At 46.5% G+C, this 12,443-nt stretch overlaps 1 protein-coding gene across 4 annotated transcripts in view; it reads left to right on the plus strand.

Moving 5' to 3' along the window:
- The window catches only part of CACNA2D2 (calcium voltage-gated channel auxiliary subunit alpha2delta 2), a 587,011-nt gene that overhangs the window by 7,220 nt on the left and 567,348 nt on the right, over positions 1 to 12,443 (plus strand). Inside the window, exon 1 of one of the 4 annotated variants that reach the window (XM_073352556.1) lies at positions 10,988 to 11,052. The exons of the other annotated variants lie outside the window; for them this stretch is intronic. The gene's annotated coding sequence lies outside the window, so the exon portion shown is untranslated. Of the gene's footprint in view, positions 1 to 10,987; positions 11,053 to 12,443 lie in introns of those variants that run through there. 4 annotated transcript variants of the gene reach the window in all.

Raw genomic sequence — 12,443 nt, forward strand, 5'->3', positions numbered from 1 at the left:
AGCATGATAGAGAACCAAGGATAATGCATTTCAAAATGCACGTTAATTTACCTGCCGAGGACTGTCTATCTCTAATTTATTTATGAGCCTTCACAGCATGCTAGTGAATGTTCCGCAGTAAATTTTGTAAAAGTAATGAAGTCTTAGCTGTTAAGAGAAGGCTTATATTTCTAAGAAGTGGTGGGAGTGTGTGGGGGGATGAGAATGGGAGACCACTGTTTCCATGTGCAAATGATGAGGTGTGCAGCGAAATGAAGTGCAAATTAGTGAGATTACACTGTGCATCAGAGCAAAAATCACTGTGGTTAGAAATATAATTGCAATTTATGCTGGGGGTGGGGGAGAACACAAATCAAATGCCCTAAAGACTTGGAGTTTCTTATCCATGTGACTAATAGTTACTCATGTGAGTAGTCTTAAAGTCTATGGGATTACTCACTCTAGTAAGGGTTATTTCCATGACTAAGGGCTGGAGAATCAAGCCTCGGGGTTGCCTATAAATTGGCTAGATAAAGTTCTCTGTCTGCTTTTCGTGTTTTGTATTGACAGTTGGAGGGCAGGTAGGTGGGACCATGTCAACATATTGCCGAAGAAATGGGTAAGGTTAGTGGGAAGGGGGTTCTGTTGCATCAGGCAACGTATAATGTTTCAGCTGTGTTAGAAGCTCCTGTTACAATGAGCTGCACGTGGTTTCAGGCACTAGCATGCTTGGGTGCGCCAGGCTGGTACGTAGAAGGAAGGGCTGTGTGTAGTGCTAAGCGAGGAGACCATTTGGCTGTACAACGGTGCCTGCTCAAGATTACCCAGGGAATCCAAGCCATAAGGGGAGAGTGCTGAGTCAGTATCGGCCAGCGATCATCTTGAAGGTCCCCCCAGATGTGAGCTCTGGCAGGAACTAACTGGCCCTCTCAGTCCCCAACATCCCCCAGTTCAGAGCTGACACTCCACAATGCGGCAGGCCTGGCGCGGGTTCGCACTGTGGCTGCCTCCGCATACCTCACTTGTTGATAAATAGAAGTGTCGTCAGTACTAGCTTCCTTAGTTCCTTGGCCTTCCCTCACACAAACAGATTTACCCCTTAAACTGTTAAATTGGTGGAAGGAATTGGGAGAGAGTGTGAATCCATCTCCACTCAAGTGACAAATGAGGAAATTTATTCTCTTTATAAATATGGACTCATTTCAACACACTGCAGAACTGGCCCCCAGAACACTCCTTCCATAGCAAGACACCGATCCGCTTTGAAATCAGACTTCGTTTCTTACCCGGGGGCATTTTTTATACACCGAAGCCTGGTACAAGGAGTCTAGAGTCTCCATTCCTACTCCTCCGAGCAGCTGGTGTCAGCTGCTATGCTCCAGGTGATTTATAAAGCTGTCTCACTTATAACGCTCCCTCTGAATTGATGAGAGTCTAGTAGCTAGGTCCTCAGATTCATAAGCTTTACGTAGATCTCTTCAGAATGGTCAAATGGTCACCTTGTTAGGGGCTTGGTGCAGTGACAGGAAGAGATAAAGTCCCCTGTTCCTAGTTAGGTGGTGGTTTTTTTGCAGCTGTAAAACAGAGACTAAGGAGGAATAAAAAAGTGAGGAAGAAGCTAAGCAGAGCACCTAATATACAATTTTATCGTGTGTTGAATGTTCAGCCAAATTCTGGGCTATGTGTGGCTGAGCCTCTTTTACTGCTCTATAATGAACTCAGTAGAGCCAGGAGGAGCCAAAGTACCATTTCCTCATATCTGATGTAGCCTTATAAATTAGAGTCATATACTTGAGTATTCACTGCTGATAACATATTTCTTGTGCTTGGTAGGGGAAAAAAACAATTAAATAATGCACCTGCACTTCCACTGGGGAGCATAAGGCCTGTGTTCTGGCAGGGGCTCTACAGGGGAACAAGAAGCCCTTTCCCAAGGTAATGGTAAACCATTTTGCAGCCCGTCATGCACAGCAGGGAAAAGAAGGTTGGAGGAAACTGCATTTAATTATTCAAGGCCTGCAAGCCAAAGAGAGGTCTCTGAGCCTCCAGCCCATTAGAGATGTATCACAGCTTCAGAGAGGGTTCTGTGCTTTCCCTTCCCACCCAGCCCTTGTTGCAAAACTGGGTATAAAAATCAGTGCCTTCCCTCCACATATATACCTCTCAGTTTTCATTTATTCTCTCTTGGTTTTGCCTGAGAATCTTAATAATTGTAGATCAGTGACCGAGCCAATGACATTGCACTGCCTGCCATAGAATGACAGCCATTTTGAGAGCACGGGGGGGGGGGGGGGGGAGTGAATCAACACTTAGCCCCAAACAAGCTGCCCCCACCCCAAACACACCATGCATTAGTGGACGATTTTATTGTTGCAGTTGAACCATCCTGTCTGTGTTGCTGTGTAGCAGAATTCACCATCTTCGGTCTCCCAGGCTGTTTTTTGCTGTAGAAGCATGTTGTGTGCAGGCAGAGGGCCACCCAAGAGCTTTCAAGGTTTGGGGCCAAATTTATTCTTAGTGCAACTCTGCTAAAGGCAGTGGAGTTAGATCTGGGATGAACTTCGGCTTTTGCCTTCATTTTTAAAGAGGATGGAGGATGTAGTTTTTTCTGTCTTGATTTTTATCTTGGTGTGAAGGAAAGAAGCACATCTAATTTTACATACTTTTCATGGAGCTTCCATGCATCACTACTTATTCCTAGGCAGCCTTATCTATCCCCTCCCCACAAATGTGACCTGATGTCAGAGATGCCTTGTAAATGTTTTTGACACAGACACCAACTTTCCTCCCCTTGCCCTAAGACTGAGTGGAGCCCCTCTATGTTGTTCTTTTTTGCTGTCTCTGTGGCCTTGGAAATGAGCTGTCTTGACCCAGTTTCTCTTTGGAGAGAAATATAATCCCCTCCGCTTCTTATTTACCGTCTTGATGAGGATTTGGGGCAGCATTCTCACCCCAGTGAAGTAGTGTTTAGGGTTAAGGTGGTCCAAGCTGAGGCAGCGTTTCTTTTACCTGCCTTTCCTTGCTCTCTTAACCAGGCATCCTGCAGGGTGAAATGGAGCTGTAATGCCACTCTGTGGCCAGTTGTGAAAGGATGCCTGAGAGCCAAGGTCTGACACAGGGTCTGATTTCACCTCATGCCTGCTTAGATAAATGGTTTCTTTTCCCTCTCCCCTTGCACTGCGCTGTCTTGTACACCGTACCGTTCTGACATCCCTGTTTATGCCTCATTTGCCTCAGAAGGTACAATTTTATTTTGTCTGGGATCAGAATGAATACTCGGGTCAATATGCTGCATGGAGATTTGCCCATAGTGATGCGGGTGTGTGTGAGAATATCTTTTTTCTCTCTTCCTCCTTCCCAGTCTCCCTCCTCCCTCCCCCCCCCCCTTCCTGACATCTTTCCAAGTAGAGTCTTGCACTGGCGGGTCGAGCTGTTTGTGAATGTAATTAAATGCACTGAAAGCAGCTTGTTTTCTGCAAAGAGCCACTTAATAAATGTCACTTGTTTGGTGGCTTTCAGGCAACTGAGTGTGTGGCCTTCTCATCGGGGGTGAGCCTTTTATATTGCGTGGGATCATAGTTAAATGATGGATGGATGTGCCCATGGCCAGAGTCAATATTTTTCGTATGATAGGTTGTAAAACCCATTGACTTTCTTCCCTAACTGCATTTACCCATTCATGTAGCTATACCACATAGCATTTGTGACCTCTCCTAAGATAAGCAGAGTTAGACATAGGCAATACATGGATGGGAGACCCCCCCCCCAAAGACAGCCAAGCAGGAAGTGGTGGTGATGGTTCAGCAAATTGCTTTATTGCTGACTCAGGAGGACAAGTGTGATACTCTAGTGTGGTGGTGGGGAAGGGGAGTTGGTGTGTGCCTGAAGGGGTGCCATCTCAGATGTTATGGAAAATAAGGTCCTGACTCAAGTTCTAATTTGAATAATTTTCATCTACCTCCTTAAATTCCTGCTCCTGTTTAAGTGGGTGCAGACTATGTCTTTACTGCCTGGTCCTAAAATTCTTGTATACAGAATGGCAGCTGCATTTTGGGGGTGATATCTATAGGTGTAAAGTTTAAAATTGTCTAAAGCATTTGAAGGTTGCAAGAGGTGCAATATGAATCAATAAATAAATACATAATTCAGAATATTCCATGTTTTGACTGCTGAATTTGGATTAAATATTTTTGGCCAATCTTGTGAATGAAGCCAGCGCTGTCCTCATTTGGGTCACAGCAATGAAACATGTCATTGTCACAGCCTCATTCCTTTTATTCCCACTTTCTCTGCTGTTACTGTACTTGGACTTAGTATTTCAGGATTGATTACTTGTATATAGTGTGGTGATTGGATTAGTGGCCTGGGCTAACCGTTAATTTTGAACTCTGAGCGTGACCCTGAAGAGTGTGTGCAGATCTTAGCTGTTGGTGGGGAAAATGGCTCAACATGTTGTATAGCCCTATTTGTTGAAAATGCTCAAGTTGCTTGTCCTGGTTATGCTTCTGGAAAATGAGCAGTGTGATACCACGGGTTCTGTCAATCCGTGGTTTAGCAGGATGGATGTGCCTGGGAAATGCTTTGCAACTTGACCTTGACTTTGAAAAATCCATGCAAAGACCATTGTGCCAAATTCATCCCTGGCCTTTCTCTACTTGCTTCAGTGGAATCCCCCTGGGGGGATAAACTTGGCCCATTTTGTTCTGTGCTGTCTTGTGGCCATTCCTATTTTCCCACCTACTGTTTTTTCAGTATAGATCTTCGGGGGCTCTTGTGATTTGTATGACTTTGGTGAAAGGTGGCTGGTTGTCAGCCCTGCCTGCAATAGGCTCTGTTAGTGGCATGGCCTGATCCCCAGTGGAGCTGCAGCTATTTACACCAGCTAAAGAGTTAATTTCTATGACTGTCCTGCCCTTTTGGGTGTGTGTGTATAGTTATATTTTCAGGTCCCATTTCATTTTTTCCCTCTCTGCTGAAGTATGAGCACCTAGGTGTCTTTCTCCGCTCGTGTGCATCCTTGGTTCCCTCCCCATGCCTTTTCCTCCCCTACATAACTCTTCCTTTTAGTATGTGTGTGTTAATAACTTTTGCACTTCAAAATGAACAACAACTAGCTCAGGTGAAACAGAGGCATGAGTTGACATGACAAGGTCAGGCAGTAAGTCAATAGCAGATCTAGGAATAGAACTCAAGTCATATAATTCCCAGATATCTGCTCCTCTCAATGGACGAAGCACCTTCTCTTGGTGTCAGTGCATCTCGTTCTATATACTGATGCTCTGAGAGTAGAGACATGGCCAGGAGAGTGACCTCTAAGGAAGAATCCCTGTTTCCCTGTCTTGGGGTGGATGGGAATTGTCCTTGTGGAATCCAGACTCTGGGGGCCAGACTCTGGCAAGCGCCTTGGCACCAAAGCGAGGAGCTTAATGTATATTTGAACAGGGCTGTTTCTCTGAGGAGTTGAGAGAAGAGTTGGAGGAATTGCTGCCAATTGATCAACGTGCCATAACATTGGGTGTTTGAAGATTTAAAGGGGTGCATTCTCCAGCATAATCCATAGTAAGTTTGGCTGCTTGTGCTTTGGAAATTATGGCCAGGCAATGGCCCCAAGAAAGCGCTCTTTTAAAATTACATTTTTGTGCTGACAGTGCACCAACTTCTTACTAGGTGCTCGCTTGTGCTATCTCTGTATAAGGCTTGTGTATCTTGGCTCCTAAAGGCAGAGCTAGCTCTTGGGGGAGCCTCAGCACAACAACTCTCTCATCCCACAAATATTTACCCCTTAGCATGTCTCCCATGATCTCATCTGAACATTTCCAACTGGGAGTGGAAGTGTGTATGTTGGAGAGAGAGAATTCTAGAGTCCATTAGCCTGGGTAATTTACATGCTTCTTGAGCCTGCGCCTAGGGAAATATATTTCACAGGTAATTTCAAATCTCTTGGCGTGTGGAAGAAGTCATTATTCTAAATAGAAAGGGGTTGATGATGTCATAAGACCCATCAAGAGTGCCACATTAAAAACTGGTTTTGTCTTCTAGGGGAAAAAAAAATAAAAACCCAACAACTCTGGATATTCTCTGCACAAGCTTTTTGGTTGCCTGCAAACAAGAGTTTTTGATTTCATAAATGAATATTGGCATTGAAAACAAAAATGTGAATTATCTTTGGTTCTCCGGTTTCTAGTGTGTGTGTGTGTGTGTGAGAGAGAGAGAGAGAGTGTGTTGGTAAGCATGGCAGGTTCCTTGGGGTGTCACTCTCTGTGGGAGCATCCTTCCTTCTGAATTGATTACTGCCTCCTTATGCTGCAAGTAAAGGTATGCCTACTCGTGCTAGATTTAAGCTAGCTAGCATGGATAACAGTAGTGTAGATGTAGCAGCATGGGCTTCAGAGCTGCCCAAGTACAAGCACACTGGATACATTCTCCGGTTGCTAGCTCATGCTGCAACATCTACACTATTGTTATTACCTGTGCTTGCTAGATTAAAGTTAGCAGGGGTATGCCTATACAGGCTACAGTCACACCTTCACTGGCAGTGTAAACGTACCCTTTTGAGGCTTGAGCACAGAACTGGGAGTCTGGAATTCCTGGGTTCTAGTCCTGGTTCTGCCTTTGACTGGCTCTGTGGAAATAGAATCATAGAAGATTTGTGTTGGAAGAGACCCCAGGAGGTCATCTAGTCCAATCCCCTACCCAAAGCAGGACCAACACCACCTAAATCATCCCAGCCAGGGCTTTGTCAAGCTGGGCCTTAAAAACCTCTAAGGATGGAGATTCCACCACTTCCCTAGGTAACCCATTCCAGTGCCTCATCACCCTCCTAGTGAAATAGTGTTTCCTAATATCCAACCTAGACCTTCCCCACTGCAACTTCAGATCATTAGTCCTTGTTCTGTCATCTGCCACCACTGAGAACAACCTAGCTCCATCCTCTCTGGAACCCCCCTTCAGGTAGTTGAAGGCTGCTATCAAATCCCCCCCTCACTCTTCTGCAGACTAAACAAGCCCAGTTCCCTTAGTCTCTCCTCATAAGTCATGTGCCCCAGCCCCCAATCCTTTTCTTTGCCCTCTGCTGGACTCTCCAATTTGTCAACATCTCTTCTGTAGTGGGGGGACCAAAACTGGAGACAGTACTCCAGGTGTTGCATCACCAGTGCCGAATAGAGGAGAATAATCACTTCCCTCGATCTGCTGGCAATGCTCCTACTAATACGGCCCAATATGCCGTTGGCCTTCTTGGCAACAAGGGCGCACTGCTGATTCATATGCAGCTTCTCATCCACTGTGATCCCCATGTCCTTTTCTGTAGATCTGCTGCTTAGCCAGTCGGTCCCCAGCCTGTAGCGGTGCATGGGATTCTTCCTTCCTCAGTGCAGGACTCTGCACTTGTCCTTGTTGAACCTCATCAGATTTTTTTTGGCCCAATCCTCCAATTTGTCTAGGTCACTTTCGACCCTATCCCTACCCTCCAGCATATGTACCTCTCCCCTCCCCCACCCAGTTTAGTGTCCTCTGCAAACTTGCTGAGGATGCAATTCATCCCATCATCCAGATCACTAATAAAGATGTTGAACAAAACCAGCCCCAATACTGAAGCCTATGGCCCCAGGGGTCAGTCCTGGGGCTGGTTTTGTTCACTGACTCCTTGGGTGCTCTGGGGCAGGAGCACCAATGGGGAAAAATTAGTGAGTGCTCTGCACCCACCGGCAGCCAAACTCCCCTCAGCACCTGCCCCGCTCCTTCTCCTCCTCCTCTTCTTGATCTGAGTGCGCCGCGTCCCTGCTCCTCCGCCTACCTCCCAGTGCTTCCCGCCCAGCTGCCGCCGAACAGCTGTTTGGTGGCACTTAGCAAGCTCCGGGAGTGGGGGAGGAGCAGGAAAGGAGCCAAATTTTAAGCATTAGCTGGTCACAGACCCCCAACCTCAAGCACATGGCTCACTCCACAGGGCGACAACACAAATGGATACAATCTAGTTTCCCTTCAGTGGCAACACAAAACCCAGCTTAACTTGTGAGGCCTGGGGAAGACCTATATCAGTGCTACAGCTGGCCTTTTATTTAAAGGAGCCACTCTCCTGTATGTTTTTAGAGCTTAGGCACAGTGAAGCCAACGCAGAGGAAGAAGGGGACAAGGCAGGGAGAAAAGGTAAAGTTGTGTCCGCTTCTCCCAAACACCTTAGCAGCATTAAACAGGTGATGCAACCACAGCCCTGCCTCGATTCTGATCTGCCAGACTCCCTCTGGGGCTGCTTAAGGATTCTGGCTGAGTGACATTTACAAAGGAAGAGCCGTTGGACAACCTTGTCACAGAGCTGTTCAGCATTAACTAGGCCATCCCCATAACACACAGGTGATTATTTTCCTTTTTCCAATCATCCAGGACCTCCCTCGACTTGGGCAAGTTACTTAACCCCTGTGCCTCAGAGTTCCCTCTCTGTAAAAACGGGGAGAATATAATGCCCATATTTTAAAAAAAGGGAAGAAAGAGAACCCGGAGAACTAGGCTGGTCAGCCTCACTTTGGTCCCCGACAAAATCATGGAGCAGTTCCTCAAGGAAACCATTTTGAAGCACTTTGGGGTGAGGAAGGTGGTCAGGAACAGTCAACATGGATTTATCAAGGGCAAGTCATGCCTGACCAACCTGATTGCCTTCTATGATGAGATTACTGGCTCTGTGGATATGTGGAAAGTTGTGGATGAGCTATATCTTGACTTTAGCAAAGCTTCTGTTACCGTCTCTGACAGTATTCTTGCCAGCAGTTAAAGAAGTATGGGCTGGATGAATAGACTATAAGGTGGATAGAAAGCTGGCTAGATTGTTGGGCTCAACGGGTAGCGATCAACAGCTTGATGTCTAGTTGGCAGTTGAATGCCCCAGGCATAGGTGCCAACTTCCCCTCTTTCCCCTGGGTGCTCGACTGCCCCCTGCCCCACCCTTCCCACTGCTGCCCTGCCCCCATTCCAACCCCTTTCCCAAAGTTCCTATCCCAACTCCGCCCCCTCCCTGCACCTATTCTAACTCCTTCCCCAAATGCCAGGCCCCACCTCCTCCCTGCCTCCTCCCCTGAGCGCGTCACGTTCCTGCTTCTCCCCCACTCCTGGAGCTTGCTAAGTGCCTCCAAACAGCTGTTTGGCAGTGGCTGGGCAGGAAGCACTGGGAGGTGGGCGGAGGAGCAGGGACGCGGTGCGCTTGGAGGGGGGGGAGGCGTGGGGCAGGTGCTGAGGGGAGTTTGGCTGCCGGTTTGTACAGAGCACCCACTAATTTTTTCCTGTTGGTGCTCCTGCCCCAGAGCACCCACGGCGTCAGCAAACAAAAGTGGCCCCAGGACTGACCACTGATCAGAACATCGTTAGGAAATAGTCTGGCATCCTTTGTCACCAGTGCCCAGACACAGAGTATCTGAGTTCTTGCCAACTGGCTATGTCGGTCTGATTGCTTTGCTAGTTCTCCAAGCTGTGGAGCATGTGCTTTGGTCCCCAGCTGGGTGCTGGAATCCCATGGGCTGCTTTGTGGAAGCTGGGACTGCTTTCCTTTGGGCAGCTTTGCTTTCCATCTGATATTCCTTTCCTGGAACAAACGAGAACTGCAATGATCTCCTCCACCCCTCCCTGTCTGCCTCCCAAGAGAGCCATGAATTATACACAATAAACAAATAACCCAGTGTGTCTGTCGTTACATCATAAAGTCAGTTAATAATTCATGCTGCTCGCAGAAGCTTTGCTAGACCAGCTCTCGCCTTACACCGGGGGATGGGTTCTCTTCAACCCCTCCATCCTCATCATGGCTGAAAGACATTGTAGCAGCTGAGAGAGTGGTGAAACAGCCGAGATAGTGGCGGCACAGAGGGAGGTATTAATGTAAACCATTGTGCACCTAGCTGATTGCATGGTGATGTGTGGACGTTGTCAGTCACGAGGGCTTGATGGGAATTTGTTGGGTGAACTTCCTTCAGGCAATAAATAGGCTTTATAAAACTGACACCTATTCACTTATTTATTAAAGCAGTATCTTGCAGCTCTTCAGTTCTGTTAGAGGCTTTAAGAGTTTAAGGGCGTGGTTCCAGTTTCACTCTAAAACATTAGAAACCTGGTGTAACTCCAACTTCTGTACAGTTACTCCTGATTTACACTAGTGTAGGTATGATCAAGGATTTTGGAAAGGGGGGGAGAGGAAGAAGCTTTATCTAGCAGTTAGGCAGCTGGACTTGCTGTTTTGGCATTGGCTTAATTTCTCCGTACCTTGGCTGAGGATGACTGCCTTGCACCTCACCTGCATAGATTCATAGGTACTAAGGTCAGAAGGGACCATTATGATCATCTAGTCTGACCTCCTGCACAACGCAGGCCACAGAATGATTCTGCTCTCACTTAAACAGCTGTAACCCAGTGTTGCTACAGCATCAGACTCAGGCTTTGAGAGTCTGTGAGGCTTAGTTCTTTCATGGTTGAAAAGGACTTTGGGATCCTCAGGTGGAAGAGTTCCAAAATAATGTTGCTAAAATTCCAGTGCCCTTCATGTGATGGCTGCATTTTTCCGAATGGTCACGTAATGAAGAAACCCACTCTGAGATGGACAGTGACTGGTTTGGGGAGTCCCATGCTGCAATTTCCCTCCCCTCTGCCTCACTGTCTGCAAAAGAGATTTCTTGTGGTGTGCTTTGCTGTTTGGTTTTTATTACCAGGGCAGTGGGAGTGTGTGTGAGTTGATAAAGGGATACATCAATCTTGCGGGGACCCTTCGCAGTACCATTAAGTATGGTATTTACTACATTTGACCAATTAACTTATCCTCTTTCTATTGGCCAGACATCTACAAACAGCATGTGTCATAATCATACAGCTAAGGGTAGCCTAGAATTCCTCCTTACCTGTAAGGGGTTAAGAAGTTCAAATAACCTGGTTGGCACCTGACCAAAAGGACCAATGGGGAAAGAAGATACTTTCAAACCTGGGGAGGGGGAGGCTTTGTTTGTGCTTTTTGTTGGGTGTTCTCTCTCCTGGGACTGAGAGGGGCCAGGCTGAAATCCATCTCCTCCAACCAATCCTGAACCAGTTGCTAATATTACAAAAATAGTAAGTAAAGCCAGGCAAGGCTTGTTAGATTCTTTTGTTTTAGCTTGTGAATTTTCTGTTTGCTAGAGGGAGGTTTATTCCTGTTTTTTGTAACTTTGAACTAAGCCCAGAGGGAGTTCATCTGTGTTTGTGAATCTTTTGTTACCCTGTAAAGTTATCTTCCATCCTGGTTTTACAGAGGTGATTCTTTTACCTTTTTCTTTAAATAAAATTCTTCTCTTAAGAACCTGATTGATTTTCAGTATCCTAAGACCCGGGGGCGGCGGCGGCGGTTGATCTGTGCTCACTTTGTAACCAATTGGTTAGGATATTATTCTCAGGCCTCCCCAGGAAAGGGGGTGTAAGGGCTTGGGGGGGATATTTTGGGGGAGATAGGGCTCCTAGTGGCCCTCCCTGAATGTTTGTTTAATTACTTGGTGGTGGCAGCATACCGTCCAAGGACAAAAGGGGTTTTAGCCTTGGGGAATTTTTAACCGAAGCTGGTAGAAATAAGCTTAGGGGGTTGTTCATGTGGGTCCCCACGTCTGTACCCAGAGTTCAGAGTGGGGAGGGAACCCTGACAGCATGGTTTTTGCAAACCTTTTTAAATTTATTTACTGAATTATCCTTATGCTCAAATAAATTGGTTAGTCTCTAAGGTGCCACAAGTACTCCTTTTCTTATTACAAAATGTAATCTAGTATTTGCGGCATTTTGTTCACATCATTTGTCCTGGTCTAGGTTGCAGGCCAATAAAGTCACCTCCGCAGATTATCCCTCTGATTTTTATTTACTTATTTATTAATTATTACACCGAGGTCTGGAGGACCCAACTGAGGTCAAGGCCCCTCTGTGCTAGATACTGTACAAACATGCATTAAGAGACTGTCTGCTGCAGTGAGCTGACAAGACTGAGTGGGAGGGGAAAACAAAGGCACAGAGAGGGGAAGTGACATGGCCGAGGTGACACAGCATGTCAGTGGAAGACCTGGGAATCCCAGTCCAGGGTTCTATCTATCCAACCATTCTGTCTTCTTAATAGATCTTTCTTCCATTGGATTTCTGGAATTTCTCTCTCCTTCATCCCCTCCAAGTTGCTTTATTGTGGGGTGATAATGGGTGAGTAACATCTTGAGGGGGGGGGTGTGGGTGGGGGTGTGTGTGTGAGTGAATTGTCTAGGTATTTTCTTGCCCTTATTCCTGATAAACACCTGTGCACGTACATGAAATTAACAGGGAGTCATGAAAATGACCCTGTAGCAGGTTTGAAAATGACTGGCAGAGTGGCCAGCAATTTCTGTGGCTGTTCTGTTACAAGCCAGTACTCTCCAGAAGTCCTGTTCAACAACAACAAAGGTTGGGTCGTGTGTTTTTTTTTTTTTTTGGCCGGTAAATATTGGCTTATATAGGGC

This window comes from Lepidochelys kempii, chromosome 7 (assembly GCF_965140265.1).
Source record: "Lepidochelys kempii isolate rLepKem1 chromosome 7, rLepKem1.hap2, whole genome shotgun sequence".
NCBI lineage: Eukaryota > Metazoa > Chordata > Testudines > Cheloniidae > Lepidochelys > Lepidochelys kempii.